The sequence below is a fragment of the Bos javanicus genome, chromosome 16, assembly GCF_032452875.1.
Source record: "Bos javanicus breed banteng chromosome 16, ARS-OSU_banteng_1.0, whole genome shotgun sequence".
NCBI classification, from domain to species: domain Eukaryota; kingdom Metazoa; phylum Chordata; class Mammalia; order Artiodactyla; family Bovidae; genus Bos; species Bos javanicus.
The window spans coordinates 22,748,533-22,773,982 of record NC_083883.1 but is presented as its reverse complement, the minus strand read 5'-3'; positions in this window follow the sequence as shown (position 1 = coordinate 22,773,982).

Genomic DNA, 25,450 nt, shown 5'->3' with positions numbered 1-25,450 from the left:
CATTACTGAAGTTAATTAAGGTTATATTGTTGGTTGCTTTTTTTAAAAAATATGTCATTGTTCTTTCCTCAACTTCTCCATCAATATAGGAGAAAAAATGTCATCTACCACTTCCTTTTCATGGCTTGAAAACATTCTCTCACTTACCCCACATGTTTCAGCCACCTTGGCCCACAGGATTGATTTCAAGTTTACCTTTTTAGGGATTTCAAGAGAATGTGTGAAAGGATCTGGTTCTACTCTTCTGGACATCTGCTCCAATTCCACACAAGCTGGACAGAGAGAGTCCCTTCCAGAAAAGTTGCTTGGAAGGGAACCTTATTTAACCTTAAAACCTTATTTTACAATACACTAATCCAGGGAGGCCTGGCGTGCTGTGATTCATGGGGTCGCAAAGAGTTGGACACGACTGAGCAACTGAACTGAACTGACTGAATCCTTGGGCAGATAGAAAGCTGTGTGCTACTTTTGACCAGGCTTTCAAGGCTTTCCCCAGCGACTGGTGCACTTGCTTCTCCTAGTTCAAAATCACATTGCTGTGCATCCTGCTTCAAGACTCAGTGGTGCATCAGCCATTGTGGTCAAAGGAACTTAGCTTCCTTCGTGAGGTCCCATCAGAGACATAATGGAAAAGCGTTTGACTGTTCAGCCATTTGCACTCCAACTTTTCACAAGCTCTTAAGGGAATTGAGAGCAAATGATGGATGACAGATTAAAGGAGACGGATGATGAGTAAATGAGAATGTCAGCTAGGTTTTCATACTCTACAGGGCATGGTAAATGTAGTGTTTTGTTTGCATTTTTTTAAGCGTATCCATCTGGTAAGGTTCAGAAGTTGATGCATGAACCTCTAGGCACCATGCTGATGTTTTTGAGGTCAGGTTGATGAAATTGAATGGGGCTTCAGATTTAGTGTTAAGAGCCATGAGGGCCAAACTTACACTCTTTAAATCTGTCACGTTTAGCAACTATCAGCAGAAAAATGAACTTTCAGTTGTCTCATTGAGACAATTAACTTGTTTTCACTGTTCCAGAATGCTTTCTTCCCTCCAACCAATCAAACCGAATCTACTCCTCAGTCTTCTCCCCACAGCTTCCCCAGAACACTGCAGCCCAGAGTTTCTTCCTCTCTTCTACATGTCCATCTTTTTTTTCCCCCCACAGTACTTAATAGAAAGTGATCTTTGATGCCTGGCTTCCATCCTTATGTTATTTAGGTTGCTTGATACTTTTAACCATTTACCTGTTTTGTGTATTCATGCTTTGTCTCCTCCACTAAATTGTTAGGTCTTCAAGGGACCTAACAAGTTCTACTTCAGCACTTCAATAGCTTATTGTTACCTGACACGCATGGATTTTAATTTATTTGTTCCATTGTTTACAGTCTTCCTCGGTGGAACGTAAGCTTTAAGGGGGCGTTGCCTTTGTCTTCATCTTTGTATCTTCAGAAGTATCAAGAAGAGTCTCTTGAACTGTTTACAGTAGCCAAGACATGGAAGCTAACTAAATGTCCATCAATGGATGTGTGAATAAAGAAGAGGTGGTACATGTATACAGTGGAATACTACTGAGCCATAAAAGACAATGAAATAATGCCATTTGCAGCAACATGGATGGGCCTAGAGGTTATCATACCAAATGAAGTAAGTTAGAGAAATGTACCAAACAATGTAACTTGTATGTAGAATCTAAAATACAACACAAATGAACTTATTTACAAAGCAGAAACAGACTCACAGACTTAGAGAATGAATTTATGGCTCCCAGAGGGGAAGGGTGTGGGGAGGAATAGTTAGGGAGTTTGGGAATGGCATATACACAATACCGTATTTAAAATGTATAACCAACAAAGACCTACTCTATAGCACAGGGAACTCTGCTCAATATTATGTGATCGCCTAAATGGGAAAATAATTTTAAAAAGAATAGATACATATATAACTGAATCACTTTGCTATACACATGAAACTAACACAACATTGTTAATCAGCTATACTTCAATAGAAAACATAAATTAAAAAAGAATAAGCACAGTTAAAGTAAATATTATAAGTAAGTCAAAATGTTTTGGTTGCCTCTTCACCTGAAAAAAAAAAATATATATATATATGTAGGAGAAAATGACTCTGTTCATAGATAACTCTCTTAATAGACTTGAAGATAATTGAACTGGTGACCACCCCACCCACCTCCCTAGGAATATCAATTCCTGTCACCAAGAGTAATTCTGTTAAAATTTGCTAAGCACCTGCTCCACTCACAAGTAAATTTCAGTTCTTTAGCCAATCAAGTAATGAGAATAGAGGAGACAATATGAGAGGAATTCACAAAGTGGACCAATCAATGTTGTTAAATCTTCCATCTTGAGTTTAAACCTATTTGTCCATCCTAAAACCATTAGTAAGAGATTGTTTCTTCACTTCTCTTTGGAGCTGTAGTTCGGTATTAAGTATTAGAGGATGTAAGATTTATTTCTTTTTGATGAGATAGCTCCTTAAAAAATTGTAGATGTGTGAAAAATGAGATTTGAGAACCTAAAGGTCCCCACAAATTTAGGAAAAGATTCATCGATCTATAGCATTGCTAACAAAGAGTCATTGAAACCAGGTTTTAACTTGTTCAGTCCATCAATAATTCACTTCACCGAACACACTTTTGCAAGCCAAGCAACCATATCAGCAACTCTCTTCTGAAAGTCAGACAGTCAAGGGCAAACTCACTCCAGTAAACAAAGGTCTGAGTGCCAAGAAGTCAACAATAAGTCATCAGTAAGTCTCACCCACATAAATATGCTTCCATCGATGATATCAGCCTATTGTGTTTCTGGAAGTCCATCAATCTCTGAACCCCATGCCTCTCAAAACCCATATGAGACAAGCAGTCTGCTAAGTGAGATCTCATCATCCTTTGACCTAGTGTTAATACAGGCATAATAATAATGATTTAACATGCACTATTATTTCATCTGAAGCTAATAACCACATCCCTTCAAGAAAGGAAAAATTAGAACATTAAAAAAACAAACATTTATTGAGGACTTTCTGATTTGAGCCACCATCTTCAGCACTTTGGCTTTTTTTTTTTAAGCCTCACAACTGGGAACTTCCCTAGTGGCTCAGTGGTTAAGAATCTATCTGCCAATGCAGGGGACACACAGGTTCAATCCCTGGTTTGGGAAGATACCACGTGCTGTGGAACATGCCCCACAACCACTGAGCTCACACTCTAGAGCGCGAGCTCTGCAACAAGAGAAGCCACCACAGAGAGAAGCCCACTCACCGCAGCTAGAGAAAGCCCATATGCAGCAGCAAAAGCCCAGCACAACCACCAAATAAATAAATTTTTTTAAAAGGCCTCATGATTGCCTTATGAAATAGCTATAGTCTTTTCATTTTACAGTTAAATATATAAAGCTCAGAAAAATTAGCTCCAGGACTGACACTTGGGCCTTTTAATGGTCAAGTCATGGTCCTTTCTCTCCAGCAGAGTGAGTGATGTGATGGAGGCTCCATCAGCAGGACCCGGCAGGCAGGAGCTGGAAGCTTGGGTTTCTGTGTTTCTCTGCATTTTCTCACATAATGCTAGCTAACAGGCTGTGTTTTCTTCTACATCGAAAAAAAAAAAAAACAAACTAATTTGCTTTTCTTATATTTGTAAAATTGAAGATGATTTTCAAAATCTTATATGAGACCTCTGTACTCTTAGAGTCTGAAACAAAGTAAAATAATGAATCTTGATGGAGAGCATTTAAGGAAAGCATTTGTTTTTGATATTTTAAAAAATTATCCTGGGCTTACCAGTCAGGAGTTTCCATAGAGACCATCCTCTTTGTTATTGGAGGAAGCAGTACATCTTCTTCTACTTTAAATTTTCAACTGTGATTTGATTGAAATTTTTAGTAGTTTAATTTGAAAATTTTCAAATTGACATGAAGGTAAGGAGAATAAAATAGTGAATCATCCAGCTTCAGTAATTACTAAATACCAACTCAGGGCCATCCTTACATGGATGCTTCATAATTTTTAAGAAGTCCCTTTTGGTATAACAAATAGTGACCTTCCAAAAATAAACTATACAACTTCTGCACTTTTGTGAAGGTTCTTGATAAAACATGACGTTTTTTGGAAATCATCCAAACTTTTACATATACTTTTATATGCTGTGCTGTGCTTGGTCACTCAGTAGTGTCCAACTCTTTGCAGCCCCACAGACTGTAGCCCACCAGACTCCTCTGTCCATGGGGATTCTCCAGGCAAAAATACTGGAGTGGGTTGCCATGCCCTCCTCCAGGGGATCTTCCCAACCCAGGGATCAAACCCAGGTCTCCCAGATTGCAAGAAGATTCTTTACCAGTTGAGCCACCAAGGAGGCCCAAGAATACTGAAGCAGGTAGCCTATCCCTTCTCCAGGGGAACCTCCTGACCCAAGAGTTGAACCGGGGTCTCCTGCATTACAGGTAAATTCTTTATCAGCTGAGCTACGAGGGAACCCTATGTACATACGTACATGTATTGAAGAGTCCATATATACTATCACTGCTGAAAAGACATAAAAAGGCTTCAAAATAAAAATTTTGTTCCCAAATTGCTTTTCTTTCTCCAAAAAAAATCTCATTTGCAGACTACGTACATTCCAATACAGATGAGAAAATTTTAAAATAAGATTAAAACCTTTTGGGCAACAAATAGATTTATTACTTTTTGCATATTTTTAATTGTTATTTTCTTCACTAGGCCTAGATCTAGAAGAAGCTGCTATTCCTGTTGCAACATCAAAGCCATTAGGAAATTGAGCCCAGGCTATGAGGTTTTGAACTGTGTTTTAGTAGCATTTACCTCTGTTTTTGTTCTCACTCTCCTATAATTATAGTCATTAAAAACAAAAACAAAACAAAAAATGATGGACTTCCTAGCAGTCCAGTGGTTAAGATTTTGCCTTCCAATGCAGGGGCTGTGGGTTCAATCCTTGGTTGTAGGGCTAAGATCCCACATGTCTCATGGCCACAAAACCAAAACATAAAACAAAAGCCATATGGTAACAAATTCAATAAAGGCTTTAAAATTGGTCCACATCAAATAAAAGTCTTTAAAAAACCAAACATAACATTTATCAGACATATCTATCATACATGAATTTCTAAATGAATTACCAATAATTTCAATGACAGCCCTATCCATTATCCATGTTCCTGCGTGTGTGCTCAGTCCCTTCAGTCATGTCTGACTCTTTGTGACCCCAGGGATGGGGGAGCCTGGTGGGCTGCCATCTATAGGGTCGCACAGAGTCGGACATGACTGAAGCGACTTAGCAGCAGCAGCAGCAGCAGACTGTAGTCCGCCAGGCTCTCCTGTCCACAGGATTTTTCAGGCAGGAATACTGGAGTAGGTTGTCATTTCTACCTCCAGGAGATCTTCCCCACCCAGGGAACGAACCTGAGTCTCCTGCATCTTCTGCTTTGCAGGCAGTTTCTTTTCCACTGAGCCACCTGGGAAGCCCCTTCTATGTTCCTACTTTTATTTATATCTTGTTTTGGAGCTGTGTTTTATTCCTTGCTCTTAGCAGAAATAAATGCATCCTTAATAATAATACAGGGTTAGACCTTAAATTGAGTCTAGTAAATCACTTTTAACTTTTTATTTTGAAATAATTTTCTGTTCACAGGAAGTTGCAGGAAGGTTGTACAGGGAATTCTCACATACCCTTAGCCCAGTTCTTTCAGCATGAAAATGGCACGATCTAGGAAGCTTACTCAGATTTCACACGTTTTACAGGCACTCAGGCACTCATTTGCATGCATGTAGGTCTCCCTCCACACAAGTGTATCTATTTGTTCTGTGTAATTTTATCACATATATAGATTTATATAACCATAAACATAAATGAAGATACAGAACTATTCTCTTTTCAAACATCCTCTGTATTAACACTTTACAGCTAGCTCTATACCCTTCCATTCCTAAACTTTGTCAACCATCTCTATACAGATAGTCTAGAATTTTTGTTATTTCAGGAATATTTCATAAATGCCATCATACAAAGCAGCATTTTGAGATAAGTGTTTTATACTCAGCCTGATTCCCTTAAGATAGACAATGATTTTTGCCTGTATCAATAGTTTTACCGCAGGATGGCCATACTAATATGCACATGTCACAGAGTTTTTTCACCATTCACTTGTTGAAGTATGTTTGGGTTGTTTCCAGTTTGAGGCTATAACCAATAAGGCTTCTGTGAACATTCATGCACAGGTCTTTGTGTGAAAATGAGTTTTTATTTCTCTGGGATAAATGCCCAAGGCTACAATGGCTAAATTGTAGAGTCAGTGTGTGCTGAGTTTTTAAAGAAACTGCCAAACTGTTTCCTTGAGTGACTGTGACATTTTCATTCCCACCAGCAATGTGTAAGCAATCTGCTTTCTCTGTATTCCCACCAGCATTTGGTATTGTCACTATTTCTTATTTTAATGGCTGATAGGCATATAGTGATATCTGTGGTTTTCGTTTTCATTTCCCTAACAGCCAATAATGTTGAACATCTTTTCATGTGCTTTTTTTACCATCTGTAGCCCTTTTTTGAAATGTCTGCTCATGTCTTTTGTTCAATCTCTAGTTGACTATTCATGATATTACTTTTGAGTTTCGGGACTGCTTTATGTTTTTTCTTTTTTTAAGATATGAGGCTTTTATTGGATAAGCGGTTTGTGAACGTTTTCTCTCAATAAACAGCTTTATCTTCTTATCTTCCTCACCGGGTCTTTCACAGAGTTAAAGTTCTTAATTTTGGTGAGGTCAAATTTACCAACTTCACTTGTCCATGGATTGTGCTTTTGCTGTGTCTATGCTCCTGTGCTGTCGTTCAGGTCATGTCCTTCTCTTTGCAACCCCATGAATTTGTAGCCTGTGAAGCTCCTCCATCCATGGGATTTTCCAGGTAAGAATACTGGAGTGGGTTGCCATTTCCTCCTCCAGGGGATATTCCCAACCCAGGGATTGAACTCTCGTTTCCAGGGTCTCCTGAATTGGCAGATGGATTGTTTACCACTGAATCACCTGGGAAGCCCATGCTTTTGATGTCAAGTCTTCATGTAGCTCTAGGTGCCAAAGAGTTTCTTCTGTGTTTTCTTTTTTTAATTGTAATATTTTTACCTTTTATATTGAAGTCCCTGTGACCTATATTGAGTTCATTCTATATAAGGTGTAAAGTTTAGGTTAGGTTTACTTACAACTTTTTCTTTAATCCTCATAGAAAATACCAATTTTAAAAAGTCAGGAATGTATGTCTAGAGTTGGAAAGTAGAAACTAAAGTGAAATTCTCAAAAACTTGGTGCTTTTGTTGGTATCTAGAGACAAAGGAAACATATCATAGTTTTCAATGGATAAAACAAATCTAGTTGTTTTACTGCTTTCTGGTCATAGCCCCAATAGCATCTAGACATAAGGAGAAATACTTAAAGGGATTGCTAGTTAAACATTTAATCTGCTAGTCAGATCAGATCAGTTGCTCAGTCGTGTCCGACTCTTCGCGACCCCATGAATCACAGCACGCCAGGCCTCCCTGTCCATCACCAACTCCTGGAGTTCACTGAGATTCACATCCATTGAGTCAGTGATGCCATCCAGCCATCTCATCCTCTGTCGTCCCCTTCTCCTCCTGCCCCCAATCCCTCCCAGCATCAGAGTCTTGTCCAATGAGTCAACTCTTCGCATGAGGTGGCCAAAGTACTGGAGTTTCAGCTTTAGCATCATTCCTTCCAAAGAAATCCCAGGGCTGATCACAATCTAGTCACAATCTTATCTAACCTGACGATTGGAAATGCTAGCAGTTTAAAAAGCTTATTTCTTAGAAAACTGTTTTCCAGTTTCCCATTCTTGATGGCAAACCAAGTAGCTCTTATTCCAATTTGTAACTCTAGGGATGTTATCTGAAATTCTGGATATTAAACCAGAGACTTAATTATAATCTTCTTATACACAGGGGGTATTCATAACAAGCCAAGGTCAATGCCATTGACCTTTTGTGAAGTCTTTTTGGCTTCCTTCATGTAAACAATAGTTGAATTATACGGACTGTCCCCCTGATAAAACACTAATGATCCTTAACGAAGCAGGACCCTGCTGGAGAAAGAGTGAAGGCACTCAGGGAAAGCGTACAAGCACAAGTTTTACTTTTATGACAATCTCAGACAGCTAAGAAGCATTTAGTGAAATATTCTGGTTCAGTCCAAAGTGCCTTGTAAAACTGGGGTGAAAGCAAGTTAACCACATGGAGTCACAGCTGATGTTCCCCTGGTGATGTTTCAACCATGAAAGAAGGGAAAACAAGGCAAAGAAACCCAAAGCAGAGACAAGAGAATATTTCTCTCGAAAAATAAATAGCACCAAGAAATGAAGAGGAAAATCATTTCTCATTAGGTGAGAGATGGCATTCAGTAGTATCTTTTCTGGCTCACGTTTGAGAATTTCAAGGATTGCTCTTGCTTATAAAAGAACATAAGAAATATGTCTGTGGGCTTCTCTGGTGGCTCAGTGGTAAAGAATCCATCTGCTAATACAAGGGATGCAGGTTTGATCCCTGGCCTGGGAAGATGCCACATGCTGTGGAACAAGCCCATGCATCACAACTACTGAAGCCTGAGCACGCGAGAACCTGTGCTTGAAAACAGGAGAAACCATCACAATGAGAAGTCCGTGCACAACTAGAGAGGAACCGTCACTTGCTGCAACTAGAGAAAGCCTGCACAGTGACGAAGACCTAGTGCAACCAAAAATAAAGAAATAAAATTATTTTTTTAAAAAAGAAATACGTTTGGAGCACGAAGCTTCATGTTTAAAATAACAGCAGCAACAACAACAATAATAATAAAAAAGCTGTTCTGTTTCAAAAGTCTATTTAACCCTTAGCTGGTGGTTCAGATGGTAAAGAATCTACCTGTAATGCAGGAGACCCAGTTTTGATTCCTGGGTCAGGAAGATCCCCATGGAGAAGGAAAAGGCAACCCACTCCAGTATTCTTGCTTGGAGAATTCCATGGAGAGAGGAGCCTGGTGGGCTACAGTGCATAGGGTTGCAAACAGCTGGACACAACTGAAGAACTAACAGCTACAACTGAGTTTTTAAAACATGAGCCCAAGTCTCAGGAATGCAGGTTACAGTTTGAATTGCACTATCTCATTCATAGAGGACATCGCTCCAGCAATTTAAATCCGGCCTAAATAAAACTACCGTAGAACACTACCAGGTTAGCTTTTGATTCAAATGAAGGATAAATAAGAAAATAAAATACTAAAACCCTGTGAAGTGTTTTGAAAATGCCTTTCCTATTATTAACAGAGCTAGTCTCCAAATGTTACATGATTATGGACCAAAAATCATGAAATGGGGGGATAGGAGATGAGTCATTTGAGTCACTAGTAAATGTGATTATACCACGGTATAAATGAATGCTATCCACTCTCTCAAGTAAATGATATCTATCCATTTCAGTCAATAAACATAAATAAGCATGATTTGGTCATGGTTTTTCTACTATTTTCTTACTCCTCAAAGAGAGTGCTCAAACCAAATGCCCAAAATTATCTACTGTGGTAGATTAAATTTTCTAAAATGGACAAAACAGTATTTTCTATTCTGTATTCCTTTTTATACCTGAACTCTGATATCAAAAGTTGGGGCCTGCTGACTTTAAAAGAAATGCACAACATGAGAATTGTGAGTTTTATTGGGGGCAAAATGAAGACTATAGCCCACAAGAACTGGGCTCGTAATATAATCTCTTGAAAATATCTGACTAGCCGAAGACCTGTTCTGCCAGCTTTTCCCAGGGCACAGAGTGTCTCATTCCTGATCTCCACTCTGTACTCCTTAGAGGCAGTGTTGAAGGTCAGCAGCTGGAGCAGCTCATGATTTAATTCTTGTTGAGTTAGATGGCAAGTACTCGTGGCAAGTGCCATTTTGTAGTTGACAGCTCTATGTTCCCTCCTCTTGAAACTGGATGCAATATGATTGTGGGGTAGTTCTGATGCTGTGTGACCTCCAGGGCTGGTTCACAGAAGGCAAGCAATGAGGCTCTTGATTTGTTAGAGTTCTCATTATTGTCACTTTTAGCAGCCCTGTCTATAGCTGACTGTCCTGAGCCACCATGATGTAAGGAAGCCTGACCTAACTTGCACTGGAAGATCGCATGGATTTGGCCCATGTGATGTGGATCAATGACACCCAGGAAAAGATGTGCCTGGTCAATCTTCAACTTCTTTAGCATCCTTCATTCCTGTTCTGACAGCTCCAGCCAATCTCTGTCTACAATCACATAAGAGATTCCCAAGCCAGAGCCACCCAACCAAGCTCTCTTCAAATTCCTGACCCACAGAAATCATCAGATACTGTAAATATATAGTATTACTTTCAGTCACCACATCTGGGGATGATTTATAAAAACCTGGCATGCTGCAGTCCATGGGGTTGCAAAGAGTCGGACATGACTGAGCGACTGAACGACAACAACAACATTACCTAGAAATGGAAAAATGAGAGCACTGACCTGTTAGTTTAATCAAGTGATCTGTTAATTTGGTTAAGGAGAAGCATTGAGCAGCTATGTTGCAAAAGATCATGAATAACTTAGGTTTTATCAGAGCTGTCAGTTCATTTCTCTGACATTTTATTAAAACTCCACCCTTCTTCACTTTGCTAATATTGTTACACTATTCTTCTGTGAGAGGAATGAGGACTTACAATTTTTCTCTCTACAATACCTTCTTCTCCCTTTTCAACTACATGAATTGTTTCATTCTTCAAGACTCATCTCAAGTCCCTTTTATCTTAGCCCTCTGGGACATTTTCAAACTTCTCTACACTGTTGACAACATTTACTTGTTATTGTATGGACACACATATGAGTCCATATATCCCCCTCAAGTAGATATTTTAATGTCAAGAACATTTCAGTTTTTATACCATTACATCCCATTGAACTGTAGCAAAGTGTTTTACAAAATTGCATGGTTAATTCATTGGATTACACCCTTTTGATAGCTGTTATATTGTGACATAATAAGAAATATATATTTCGCCTTTGTTCCCATTCCTAGCCCAGAGTTACCAAAATCCTTGGAATTTCCTGTGGTGAAAGCCAAAAGGTATCTTTTGTTATGTTAATGAGACATCTTTTGGAAAGTGCCTAAGGTTTTAGGTTGGTTGCCTGTGGAGCCAACTCTGTGTTTTGAGGGTTGAAACATTCAGTCCCATTCAATGACTTCCTGAGAATAGAGAGGAATTTGGAGATTGAGTTCAACCACCACTAGTCAATGATTTAATCAATCAAGCCTGCATATAGAAGCTTTCATAAAACCCCAAAAAGACAGGGCCCAGAGAGCTTTTAGGTTGGCAGACATGTGGAGAAACTAGAAGAGAAGCATACTGTGAAGAGGGTGTCTCTTCCATCTGATTGTTCTTGAGTTACATCCTTTTGTATCAAACCAGGAATCTAGTAGGTAAAATGTTTCTCTAGGTTCTGTAAGCCACTCCACCAAATTAACTGAACCCAAAGAAGGGTTGTGAAAACCTCTGAGAGGTCAGAAGCACAGGTGACCACCTGGACTTGTGAATAGCCTCTGAAGCGAGGAAGGGGTTGCAGTCTTATAGGACTGCACCCTCAACCTCTGCAATTTGGCACTATCTCCAAGTAGACAGTGTCAGAACTGAGTTGAGTAATAGGACACTCAGCTGGTGTCAAGAGATTTGCTTGGTGGTATAGAAAACATCAGAATTGGTGTCAGAATCATAATCACCAATTGCTTTTTTTTAAACATCAAAATGGATGATCACGAATCGTTGATCCAGTCATTTGAAAAGACAGATTTTTATGCATAAACCTATCTGTTTGTAAAGTCAATATAGCACATTAAAAAGTTATGATTTAAGTGAGATTGTCATTTTGGTAAAAAGAAAATAATTAGTATTTAAATGATTCCTGAGTTTTTGTCTCATAAATATGCAAATAATTATAATGAAAGTAATCATCAAAAGTTATATGTATTGTCAAGTCTACTATACAACTGGTTAAGACACTCAATTGTGATCTAATAAAAAAAGATCTATGAATGTATTTTCTCCTTTTCAAAGTTCTTATTACTAAAATAATTCTGACCATCAAAGATTTATCTCATTTAGGTTATGGATGGCAGGAAAATTAAAATTCAATTTAAATCTGTTGCAGAAAATTCACTTGTTTATTTTGAGTAAGTACACAAAATTAATACATTATTTTTCTTTTTTGTTTTTATTTATTTATAACATTTTTATTATAGTTGATTTACAATACTGTGTTAGTTTCAGGTCATACATTATTTTTCATATGACTTTCTTGACTAGGCAAGGTAAAAATCAAGCATGCTGGATTTTGCTCTGTAAGATATAGCTTCAAATCCATACAGTTAATTTTGAAAAACAAACAAACAAAAAGCAATCCCTTGAACTGGTTACTTGTCAATCTGTGGACAAAAGCACCTATGACTGCCTGGATTTTTCACTTCTCAACTAATTTTGTATTGTTTGGTCCCATCTAAGACTGAGTCTCATAAAAGCAAGTTTGAAAAGTCCTCAGCTAACATTCACAGAGTTCAACTAGGGGCCCGGCGCAGCACGGCAACCACACAAGAAGACCTTCATGACTCAAGTCTCCTAGACAGGATACCTCCCTGTATTGTGAGCCTGGAGTCCTCTGGGGTGGGGCAAAAGGCAAAGAGAATCCATGATCCAGATGGAAAGCAAAAGTCAGTGACCAGGAGAAAGAAAGTCCTCAGGGCAAAGGCTTAGTCACACTCAAAGTCAACAGTCTAGGAACCAAGGTCATATTAAAAAAAAAAAAAAAAAGTGAGCAGTAATAGAAAGTGACAACTGTCCCACTACTTTGGTCTTTTCTTCCACTGGAATCCATGTGATATTTAACTAAGTTGCTTATTACAGCTATTTATAGAGTCCGTTTTAAAGAAATGCCTGAGTTTACTTGCATATAAATAAATACACAGTCAAAATCACTTAAATAAAAATTTAAAACAAGAATCAAAGAATTCATACTTTCATCTCATGCTTGTATAGTCTTTCATTAATTGGAGTGTTGGCAATGATGTTGAAAAAGCTGTGTGACCACCCAGAACCAGAAATATCAACGCAATTTGGCCTTTTTTCCTTTCAGTTAATTTATCAAGTATCAGTTTGTAGTCACCAATCTCATCTGCTCACCAAAGGCCTCTGAGTTCCAATTCAAAACAGAGGCAGAATTAATATATCAGTAATTTTTATCAATACTTGACAGATGGCCTAAAATGTGTAGATTATTTCCTCCTCTATTCCTGACCCAGGGATTGAACCTGTATCTGCTGCATTGGCAGTCAGATTCTTTACCACTGATGCCACATGGGAAGTCCTGTAGATTGTCCTATAAGATCTGAAATGGTAGCTCATACCTTCCATACCTCTACAAGTCAAAGAAGTGTGGCACTGCAAAGATAACTGAATGATTCAGTGCTTACTTCCAGGAAAGGACCTCATTGAGCACCTAGTTCAGATTAATGAAACTGAGAGAAATTGAATTAAGTCAAATTGAATCATATTAAAGACACCAACAAGAAATGGTGTACCATAGATTACCACTGCCTATCAGCAAATAAATGTAGGTTGCAATGTCAACATAGTATTATTATTCAAAACCACCCAGCAAAGCAACATTCCAAGGGTACCAGTGAGACAATGGGAATATTGTTCACCCAAAAGTGGTTCTCCCAAAAATGTTTTAAATCCTTATCATTAATATATCAGTCAGGATACTTTCCCTTCTAAGTACCAATAGACTTGAATCAACCTAGCTCAAGACCAATCTCCACTCTCACCAAAGGCAGGGGAGAAATTGATGGGAAGCCTAGTCATCCTTATTCACCTACTCAACCCTGGCACAGAGTGGGAGAAGTGTGCTTCCACCTAAGAAAAAATTATGTAAATAATGTATACATACAATGCGCACACACACACAAACACACACACACACACACACCATTTGAGCTGGGCTATGCTGTGTTTAGGTGCTCAATCATGTCTGACTCTTTGTGACCCCATGGACTGTAGCCCGCCAGACTCCTCTGTCCTTGGGATTCTCCAGGCAAGAATACTGGAGTGGGTTGCCATGCATTAGTTAAATCTAATGGACTGCAAGAAGATCAAACCAGTCAATTCTAAAGGAAAGCAACTCTGAATATTCACTGGGAGGACTGACACTGACGCTGAAGCTCCAATCCTTTGGCCACCTGATTCAAAGAGTTGACTCATTGGAAAAGATCCTAAAGCTGGGAAAAACTGAAGGCAAAAGGAGAAGAGGGTGGCAGAGGATGAGATGTTTAGATAGTATCACTGACTCAATGTGCATGAATTAGAGCAAACTCTAGGAGATGGTCAGAGAAGGCAATAGCAACCCACTCTAGTACTCTTGCCTGGAAAATCCCATGGACGGAGGAGCCTGGTGGGCTGCAGTCCATGGGGTCGCTAAGAGTCGGACATGACTGAGCAACTTCACCTTCACTTTTCACTTTCATGTATTGGAGAAGGAAACGGCAACCCACTCCAGTGTTCTTGCCTGGAGAATCCCAGGGACAGGGGAGCCTGGTGGGCTGCCGTCTATGGGGTCGCACAGAGTCGGACACGACTGAAGTGACTTAGTAGCAACTTAGCAGGTAGGAGATGGTGGAGGAGACAGGAGCCTGGCCTGCTACAGTTCATGGGCTCACAAAGAGTAGGACATGACTTAGGGACTGAACAATAACAACAGTTTCAGGTATGGGTAGATTGCTTGAAACGAGTCAGAGTGGCAAAGCTGTCTCTCCATCTCTTAGTTCTTCTTTCTGTTTGCTGACTTTAGTGTTTCCCATTGCATAGAAGCTTCTTCCATGGGGCCAAAATGATTGCCTAGGTACACCATGTTCATATGTACTTGTTTTAGCAACCCCAGCAAAAAACAATACTCTCCCTCCATCTCTATGTTGAGTCCAAGAAAGGACTCTGAACTTAGATGGCTCAAGCACAGAAGCCTTGAGCTAATCTCTATGACCAAAGAGATGAAGCATCAGCCCATGTGGCTCACATATCCATACCTGGCATCAAGTGGGATAAGTGTGCTTTCAATTCTTGTGACCCCATGAACTGTAACCCACCAGGCTCCTCTGTCCATGGGATTTTCCAGGCAAGAATACTGGAGTGGGTTGCCATTTCTTTCTCCTCCCCAAATGGGGGTGGGGTGGGGTATTTAAACACACACAGAGCATTTGTCTATCGTGATTAGTTCTTTTCACCTTTGAAATAATTATTAATGCTCTCCCTAGGTGTTTTTTAAGATACAGCAAACAAACATTGTTTGTGCTCAATCGCTCAGTTGTGTCCAACTCTTTGCAACCCCATGGTATATAGCCTGCCAGGCTCTTCTGTCCAAAGAATTTTCCAGTCAAGATACTTGAATGAGTTGCCATTTCAGGGACTGAGCTTGTGTCTCCTGTGTTTCCTGCATTGGCAGGCGAATTCTTTACTACTGAGCCACCGGGGAAGACCCTAAAGAAACACTACTGGTTTGTGTATTGTTAATTTTGAAATCCTTTAGCATGAATGGATTTACTGAATGTTTTATTCTGGAAGGGTGATGAGGAAATATGACACCACTGGGCACTGGTACTAGAAACCAATTAAGAGGCCAAGAATGGGGGCTGAGGGTGAGGCAGATGAGTGTGGTGCCAAGGATAAACTTTACCATTTCTGCAGTTTTGCCTCTAGCAAAATTTTGCCATTCAGCTAGAGAAAGACAATTCAAAGAAGCAACTCTTAGCAATATAAACAACGAGTTGCAAACTTTTTCAACACCAAAATAAACAAAGAAGTGTTGGGACATGTAGATTAAGAATGCAAAGGAAAATGCTGACACTGAAATGCTCAGAGACTGTGCATGTGAGAACTTCTAAAATCCTATCCAGACATTGAATCTTCTTGATTATTCAAAAGTGGCGTGATGATTGTTTACCCTTTTCTCTCAAGTAAAAATCACAGTTTAGAACCTGAGAGCAATTAATTTGTCCAATAAATGTAGCATGCAATACTGACCAAGTAGTGAGAACTTTTGCTTGAGTTCTCTAGCAAGCAACTTACAAACAAATGCATGTCAGGTTTCCTGATGGTTCCTGCAATCTTAGGCTCATGGAGCAGCTCCTGAGCAGAACTGCATTCAAGCCATTCTTCCATATTAGCTTTTATTTAAAAACAAACAAAGCCATCTCAAATGGAAGATTCTACAGCCTCTTTAAAATTCATAACTACAGAAGTAAAACAGACATAGGGAAGGAAAATGATTAACTAAGAATCATAAATATCGCCAGGGTGGTTGACCAGCATGCACATAATTTTCTGGTGGAACTTGGCTTTGGAGTGAGACAGGCCTAATTTAAACCTTATTTCCATCAAATATTAGTTGTGTGATCTTAAGCAATACAGTTAAATGATCCTTCAGTACCAGTTAGTAAATGGAGTTAAAACCTTCTTCATAAGATTTGCATGAATAACAGATTAAATATGATACCATGTAAAGCAGTACCTGACATGTAGTAGATGTTCATGGGGAAAAAAAAAAAAAAAACTGCATTATTACCAATAAAATCATCTCAAATATCTCCCTGGGACTTCAGTGGGCTTTTGGAGAATCCAGTAACTGTAGAGAAACCACCATCAGGTATAATCCAACCAGCCAAGATCTCAAAGAGGGCATACTATTCCTTATCAGCAAATGTCAGATCTACATGGATAAGTTTCATCTGTAGGACTTGTAAACAGTTCGGATAAGTGAGAGATTCTTATGAATTTCACTTGCCACCAATCACCTCCTCATATACGGGAGTTCTGGGGGGGTTTTTTAGGCCACACTCTGTGTTCTGAGAAAGATGACTTCAGTGTGTGTGCTCTAAAAATCAGAAAGACTTAATCTCTTCCGCCACTATCCCCCAAAAGCATTATGTGCCAAGTAAAGATACCATAAATAACAAACTACTTCCAGGATATTTTAAGGACCCCTTAGCCATAATGCAGTTCTATTCAGCATAAAAGAGGGTAAGCTGATGACAATTTTGATTAGGTAATACTTCTAATTGCTTTAATGATCATGCAAAGCTTGGTTCCATTAGCTAGCCCTACAACAATTATATCTTCCAGTCTAATAGCAGAGTGACAGGGAAGCATTTAAAACTAGACTTATGGCCTTAGTTTTTAGTGCATTCAGAATGGTGGACTCTTGGCTCAGACACTATTTCACTCCCTGTTACAAAGGCCTACCATTGAGGCTTAATATTTTTCAGGGTAGTGGAACACACATACACACACACAGACAAGCAGGCACCAAATATTAAACCCTGTTCGTATTTAATTTTGCCAACTTCGAGGTTCTAATCAATTTATCTCTGTTCTCTTCCACTGTCCTGTAAAACCCTTCTTTAAAGTATTTGATTTAATGTATGAAAACAAAAGAGGCCGCCAGCACACAGAGTTCCAATAGTGCGATTATGGAGAGTAGGTTGTAACACAGTGGTGAAGAAAGGTCTTCAAACTTAAAGTTTCATCTCCTCAATATTTTAGAATTCAAGAGAATAATGCTCCAGCAATTAGGCTTCTCCCCACCCCCACCCCCAAGTACAAGGTCAGTTTGACACTCTGAGTGGTTAAATCATCCTTGGCAAAGAGTCTGAACTTGGCAGAAGCTCCATAATGAGAAATCCAGATGACTGGTATCATTTGTAATGTGAGTGCCCCGCACTTAATCCAGCACTCGTTTGTTTTTGTAAGGAATAGCTATGACTTAAAAGAAGTCATTAGGGATGTTTAAGATTTTAACTGCTTTGACATTAGATGTGGTCCTCACCTTTAATGGCACCTTTTAGCATTAAAAAGCAGTCTAGCCTTCTTATGTCAGCTTCTTCTGCTGCACAGAACCAAAAGGAGTCCATCAGCTTCTTGCTCTGATCATGAAAAATGCAGAACTTTCTCTAAAGCATAGGCTGGATTTCATTGAGGAAAACATAAAATCAAGCTTGGTGGCTCACTCTACCCTACCTTTTCTGGATTTTCAACAATTGCTTAAAAGAAGCTGCAGAAAAAATATAGTTTTTCAAAAGACTAAACTAAATATCAGATTGAGATTCCAAGACCCTCAAGCAATTTGCCTGCAGGTCAAAAGACACACAAAAATAATATTGTCAAAGATCTCATAACCAGCCTATATGTAATAGATCATTGGGTTAACTCCCAGGACCATATGACTCTAAAGTTTGAGCTTTAATACATTCTCCTATACCCATTTGCATTAGCGCTTGTCAGTTGAGAGGGGACAAGCAAACCAGCATTTTTTTTCCTGAGTTCATCATTATATGAAAATTCTCCAGTGAGTTCCAAGAAAATACCACTTTAATCTTAATCCTCCAAATTTTCTCAACAAGCAACAGAGAAATATTAATATAACAAAGCATACAAGGTGATATTTCATAATATATTAAGAATATTTCATAAGCAGAATATAATTTTTGGAATGTACTAAAATATTTCATAAATAGAATATATTTACATGCAATATATTAATAATATATCACAAATATAGCATAATTTTTATTTTTCATTTTATTTTGGTTGCCAAAATGGTTATCAGAAGACCAAGCAATCTTAGACTCAACTTTGCCACTTATAAGGGAGGAAAAACTTTTCCTCCATCCTCTTGGAGCCTGTCACTGGGATCTGTAAATTAAACTCATAGCAACAGATTAACAGGAGAAAAGATATATGTTTATTTATTGGTATTAATATTTTTAATACATGCACATGACTTCACACAAAAGTGGAAACTCACAGAAGTGGTTAGACCTGAAAGTTTATATACCATTTTAATAAAGGGTAATAAATTGTGGAGAAGTAACTAGACGAATAGAAGGGGTTTGGGGGGTTTCAGGAGCAGTAAATTGTGGAAAGGTAAATATACGGGGAAACTAATGGAAAATAAGAGTTATTTTAGTAAGGTTTATTTGTGTAGACTAATCTCAGTGCTGATTTTCCATTGTCTTCATGACCATAAAATTATTCTGGAGAGGGGATTTATGGCAGTCCTCATTTCTCAGAAGTTTCTGCTTTTAGTCAGATAAGGGAAACTCCAGTAAGTCTTCCTCATGCATCAGCTGATTCTCAATTGCCTTCAGCTCAAAACAATCCGTAGGCCAAAGTAACATATTCTGGGATGGTATACTCCAATTCCCTTCACTACCAAATTCCTCAGGGTATTTGTTAATCCCCTCATTTTTCTGGGATTCCATTTCCACCCAGGTAAGACAAAGAAATTGGAATAGATTTCTAAATTTTATTAATTCTCTGATATGCTATGGGTTTTTTTTTTTGTTTGTTTCTGCATTTCTGCAACTCATTGTGAGTTTCATTTGCAAAGGCTGCATACTTAAGTTATAACCTATATAACTATAATCACTCTCACCAGAAAAAATACAAATCTGATACCAAACAGAGTGAACAGATAGTTTCCCTAAATTTACTTGTCTATTCAAAACTATTGAGCACCATAGTGATAGAGACAGTAAGATGGGTAAGAAAACTTCAGGTCATTTGGGGGATGAGACTACTTTACATGTCCTTTTTTTCATGGAAAGGATCTAGTAAGGGTAAACAGGACATTGTTTGAAAACAAGTTGAAAGGTCAGAAGGTTTCTCAGGATCTAATATATTGATTCTGGTCACACTGACTTGCTGCTGCCTTTTCCCACAGTTCACTGACATTTCTGCAGATGGTAGTAAATCAAACTGGGTCATACTCTTATCCATATTCAAGACCTGCATCGTACGATCAATTCCTACCCAATACCTCAGCTACTTTGACCTTGAGCTACTTAATAATCCCCAATGAACCCAAGAAATTCCCTTAAAAAAGAAGGTGTCTACAGTGACTCTGCCGGAGAAGGCAATGGCACCCTACTCCAGTACTCTTGCCTGGAAAATCCCATGGATGGAGGAGCCTGGTGGGCTGCAGTCCATGGGGTTGCAAAGAGTCGGACATGACTGAGCGTCTTCACTTTCACTTTTCACTTTCATGCATTGGAGAAGGAAATGGCAATCCACTTCAGTGTTCTTGCCTGGAGAATCCCAGAGTCAGGGGAGCCTGGTGGGCTGCCGTCAGTGGGGTCGCACAGAGTTGGACATGACTGAAGCGACTTAGCAGCAGCAGCAGCATAGTGACTCTGCAGTTTTTTGTAGGCAGAGTTATGAAAGACAAAATGCCAGACGTAGTTTCAAGAGAGATATGCAGATCCAAAGCCCAGCAGAAGTGGGTACTTGGCAGATTACTTTGACTTTCTTTATCAAGAGCAATGAATTTGTAAAATGAGGACCATTTTACTGCGATTCTGGTCCTCTGAACCAAAATAACTGAACCAAGGATGCTCTTTCATGAAAAAGCAAGGAAACTTATTTTCAAAATACTGGCAACCCATCAGAAAGGAAAAATAAGCTGTAATGTCCTGTTATACAGGGCTTCCTAGCTCTGTTTATATTCCACAATGACAGCAAATGCGTCTGTCTAGTGCTGGAAAGACACGAGAGAACTTAATTATTTGAATCCCCTCTCCAGTGGTTGAATAAGAAGGGCGTATCCTCACATTACTAGTCCCTGAACTCCAACCAAGACCTGGTCAGAAGGCAGTAGGTCTGTTTGGGGAGCCAACAGGAAGTTTTCCCCAACTTGAGCCAGTTGGAGAGGGACGAAGCTTGCTTCAGCTGGAAGTCATTTGTACTTTTCCTCAGACTAATCAGTCAGTGGCTTATGAGAGCACACCAAAGGTGATCTTGCTCACTCTGATCTGGAGTTGGTGCTGAAGTCCAGCTGCTAAAACATTTAAGGGAAGTACCTGGAGTTGTCTGGTTTGCTTTGATGAAGAACAGGGTCAGAGAGAAAGAACTGCCCACAGAATGGAAAAATGAGAATTTGAGGCGTGGTACACTTACAAAAGGTCGTCAGTGCTTTCCAAAATTCCACTAGGAAATTGGGTAAGGATGGGTGGGGGCTCCACCACATCAGAAATTTTCCTTTGGGTTACCTAGTCAAGCAGGTTTCACCAAAATTGTGTCTACACAGCAAATAAATTGGGAGGAGGGGAAAAAAAAGATTGAATCAGGCAACAGTTACTCCAAGCACAAGTAGTACCAGTGGATCATAAAAAGTCTAAAAGTTACCAGATTTTGAAAATAAGTAATTGTCTGACATAACACATCTCTAAAAGGTGTTTTGTGTGTGTTTGGGTTTAGAGGGCAGCCCTTGGTTTGCTGAATGTCACTCAGGAAGGACTTTTCTTGAATGTGTTTGAGTTGTCACATAAGTAACTTTCTCTTTGCTCTTTCCCAGAAGTTGGAAGAAATTGGCTAGTGATGACCCATCCCTAGAAGTCCTATCTCTGGTGGTTCTAACAGCCCAATAACATGGACATTGGCTCAGCCTTCTGAGGGAATGTAATCTAATGCTGGTTTTTCCCATGAACAGAATTGGTGTTTTGGTACATAAAATTTACCTGTAAAGTGTGTTAGCGTGTTAGTTGCTGAGTTGTCTCTGACTCTTTGCCACCCCATGGACTGTAGCCCAACAGGCTCTTCTGTCCATGGGATTTCCCAGGCAAGAATACTGGAGTGGGTTGCCATTTTCTTCTCTATGGACATTTACATATGCTAATAGTGACCATGGACTGCAAGGAGATCCAACCAGTCCATTCTAAAGGAGATCAGTCCTGTGTGTTCTTTGGAAGCAATGATGCTAAAGCTGAAACTCCAGTACTTTGGCCACCTCATGCAAAGAGTTGACTCATTGGAAAAGACTCTGATGCTGGGAGGGATTGGGGGCAGGAGGAAAAGGGGACAACAGAGGATGAGATGGCTGGATGGCATCACGGACTCCATGGATGTGAGTTTGAGTGAACTCCAGGAGTTGGTGATGGACAGGGAGGCCTGGCGTGCTGCAATTCATGGGGTCACAAAGAGTTGGACACGACTGAACGACTGAGCAGAACTGAACTGAGTAGTGACCATCTCAAAGCAGACAGATGCCTAGTCTAAGCTGTCAGCATCATCAGGAAGGGCAGCAGGATTGAAGATACTGGCCTGGGAGGTAGAAATGACCAAAAAACACAGAATCATGTATAGCAATCCATGCCCCCCCACGCACCTAGCCTGACATGTCAGAATAATAATCTTAAACTAATAGAAACTTGCACAAATTTTCAAGAAATTCCTCACTCTATCATGCTGACTCAATGCAATGCTTTATTCACTTAATTTTTTTAAAAAAATCACATGATGCTATATTTAAAATGGATAATCAACAAGGCCCTACTGTACAGCACACAGAACTCTGCTCAATTTTTAAAAAATTAACTTGTTTTTAATTGGAGGATAATTACGTTACAATATTGTAATGGTTTTTGCCATACATTGACATGAATCAGCCATAGGTGCACATGTGTCCCCCTATCCTGAACCCCCTCCTAACTTCCCTCCCCACCCCATCCCTCTGGGTGGTCCCAGTGCACTGGCTTTGAGTGCCCTGCTTCATGCATTGAACTTGCGCTGGTCATCTGTTTTACATATGGTAATATACGTGTTTCAATGCTATTCTCTCAAATCATCCCACCCTCATCTTCTCCCACAGAATCCAAAAGTCTGTTCTTTACATCTGTGTCTCTTTTGTCGCCTTGCATATAGGATCGTCATTACCATCTTTCTAAATTCCATATATATGCAGTATTAATATACAGTATTTGTGTTTCTCTTTCTGACTTCACTCTGTATAATAGGTTCCAGTTTCATCTACCTCACTAGAACTGATTCAAATGTGTTCTTTTTTTTTTTTTTACAGCTGATTAATATTCCTTTGTGTATATGCACCACAACTTCCTTATCCGTTTGCCTGCCAATGGACATCTATCTAGGTTGCTTCCATGTCCTAGCTATTGTAAACAGTGTTGCAATGAACATCGGGCTACAAGTGTCTCTTTCAATTCTGGTTTCCTCAGTTGTATGCCCAGCAGTCGGGTTGCTGGGTCATATGACAGTTCTACTTCCAATTTTAAGGAATCTCCACACTGTTCTCCATAGTGGCTATACCCACCAACAGTGTAAGAGGGTTCCTTTTTCTCCACACCCTCTCCAGCATTTATTGTTTGTAGACTTTTTAATGATAGTTATTCTGACTGGCATGACTCTGCTCAATGTTATGTGGTAGCCTGGATGGGAGGGGAGTTTGGGGGAGAATGGATACATGTATACATATGTTTGAGTCCCTTCACCATTCACCTGAAGCTATCACAACATTGTTTGTTAATCTGCTATATTCCAATATAAAATAAAAAGGTTTTAAAAACATAAAAGAAAAATTATGGGGTATCAACTCTATATCAGATGTATACATAAAATATACCTGCCGTTGCTGAGCCGAACTCTCACTAAGTGTAAAGAAATCTGTAACTGAGAACAGTGAATGGAGGACAATGTGGGGCGTGTGTGGTTCATTGACGAATGTTTAGCAGCTCCCCCGGCCTTATCCGCTACATACCAATAATACCTCCTCTGCTGGAACAACTCACAGTGTCTCCAGATCTTGCCAATGATCTTCCTTGGGTGGGACACAAAATCACCCCAGGTGAGAACTGGCCTGAAGGACAAAGTCCAAATCATTTGCCTGACTTACGAGACCTTTCACGAGCTGAAGCAAGGCTCTCCTGCCAGTTCAACCTCCCTTCTCACCCCACCTCTCTCACGAAGCCAGGTCCTTTTGCACACTGTAGCCCTTCTTTCAAGAGGCGTTCCCTCTCCTACAATGCCCTCAGCCAACTTCTCCACCTAAACACACTCTTCTGTTTCATTCCCTACCAGACTTTAATTGTCACCTTTTCCCAGGGTCTTCTGGTCAGAGATCCTTTCACTTGGCACCTACTGACTTTATTGTACACGTTTTATCTTGCTCAGTACATGTTGGGTCTGTTCACCTGCCTATTTTACCTACCCTTACTGTACCACTAATTTCTGGAGAATGGGAATTATAATTTATTCATCGTTGTCTCTTCATAGTTGATAATATGACACCCAACTCATTATAGATGTTCAGTAAGTATTTTAAAATAAATTTGACTTTTATGTATCCCCCTATTAACTGAGTTCTCTCTAAGTGGTAAGTACTTTATTGCACAAAATATGCTAAACTTCCCTTTACCCATTGAAATAGCCTCATCTTAATTGTCATTTGGAAAGAGCCCTTTGTGATAACTAAACAAACCAGCTAACCCACTCTGCAGCAGTCTGTGCAGTATGTATCAATGGTGTAACAGATTCTCATATCAGAAGCCCACTGCTAGGGTAGGAGACCATGGTTCTGCACCCAAAGTCTGGAGGCAGCTTCAATTCTGTGTTGGTGGTTCTTCTTCTTCTTCTTTTTTTTTTTTTTTAAATTGGTAACTTGAGAATATTGATGGGAGGAACTTCAAAGTGTGATTTTGAGATTAAATGAGTCAATAAATCTAAAGCATGTATAAGTATCCCATAAAAATTGGCTATGTCAGTTTAAATTTATACACTTATATACAACTCTGCTGAAATAAGGCCTTTATTATCATGATAAAACACTTAGAGAAGTTTGGCGACAGGTAGGGTTTTTGTGAAAGTGAAGTGAAGTGAAGTCGCGCAGTCGTATCTGCCTCTTTGTGACCCTGTGGACTGTAGCCTACCAGGTTCCTCAGTCCATGGAATTTTCCAGGCAAGAATACTGGAGTGGGTTGCCATTTACTTCTCCAAGGGATCTTCCCAACCCAGGGATTGAACCCGGGTCTCCCGCATTGCAGGCAGACGCTTTACCGTCTGAGCCACCAGGGAAGCATCTAGGATCTATAAAAAGCGTGCCATGGAAGCAACCTCCTGTCTTAGTCCTTGGGGTCCTCTCACTTCTATCATAGTACAAGTGCCAGGAAATAATGCCCCCGTTTCTTCCACACCCTCTTTATGTGTAGAAACAGATGTGAAATATATATGCCTATTTAAGTGCTGACTTGTCCTCATATTTTACACATGTGTCTATACATACAAAGAAAATATGTATGAACCCACATGTGTGTACATAGTTGCTTGTGTTAGGTGCTAATCTTACTCAAACATACATAGACCCTTCCCTCTAGATAAAGTTTCAGGCAGAAATTGGCCTCTGGGGCAAGTTCAATGCCAGTATCCCAGCATTTAGAGGTATCTCCTCTCTGGGTTCTGTGAGAGTCGGGGTACTTGTGCTGGCCCAGGTTTACAAGCAACTCCTTAGAATTCACCTACAGACCCCAAGGGAAATAGAGAGAGATAGGGTATTTAAGTC